The sequence below is a fragment of the Atractosteus spatula genome (genome assembly GCF_055471065.1).
Source record: "Atractosteus spatula isolate fAtrSpa1 chromosome 16 unlocalized genomic scaffold, fAtrSpa1.hap1 SUPER_16_unloc_2, whole genome shotgun sequence".
NCBI lineage: Eukaryota > Metazoa > Chordata > Actinopteri > Semionotiformes > Lepisosteidae > Atractosteus > Atractosteus spatula.
This window is the reverse complement of record NW_028296632.1, coordinates 134,752-135,432: the sequence shown is the minus strand read 5'-3', so window position 1 is coordinate 135,432 and position 681 is coordinate 134,752. Positions and strand designations below refer to the sequence as shown.

The following is a 681-nucleotide window of genomic DNA, read 5'->3' as shown; positions in this document are numbered from 1 at the left end:
TTGAGCTTTATTAGCTCCACCTTGCGGAAATTCCGGATACTATTATTTTGCTTGTCGTATTATAGGAGAATTTACGGTAACTCGCGGTATTTACCGGTAGCTTGCGGTAGACTGCGTACAGCGTACCGCAAAATAATGCGGTATCGCCCGCGCATTTTGAATGGCTGCATCTGTAGGCTGCCAAAAGTCTCCGAAACCAAATTTTGATAGCAGAAAATTCTCACTCGTCCAGAAGTTCCCTTGGGACCCAACATCCAGCACAGAGTGGTAAAAAAGCGTCTTTTTTGTAGACCCTTGCAGCGTGCATTGGTGGTTCAGTGGTAGAATTCTCGCCTGCCACGCGGGAGGCCCGGGTTCGATTCCTGGCCAATGCAGTGGCTTTTGCAGCGAGCGGCTCCATCACTTGCATCCCCTTTCAACTCGCAACTGAAAACCCACTGAAGCTTAGAAGCTGTGAGCCAGGTCAGTACCCAGATGAGGATGACCTACAGGGAAAAGCAAAGCTTACAGCTGGAAGCGGTGTTAATGGAGCCAGCGGTGGGACGCTCACCCTGACGTCTGTGCGGGTCCCAATGCCCCAGTATAGTGACGGAGACGCTGTGTGGTAAAAAGGCGCTGTCTTTTGGATGAGATGTAAAACCGAGGTCATAGCTCTCTGTGGTCATTAAAAGTGACCACCAA

The 681-nt window shown here is 50.2% G+C and overlaps 1 non-coding gene across 1 annotated transcript; it reads left to right on the top strand.

The window, feature by feature from the left end:
- Positions 1–303: 303 nt before the first annotated feature.
- trnag-gcc (transfer RNA glycine (anticodon GCC)) lies at positions 304–374 on the top strand. The gene has a single exon. It is a non-coding gene; the product is annotated as a tRNA-Gly (tRNA).
- Positions 375–681: the final 307 nt, after the last annotated feature.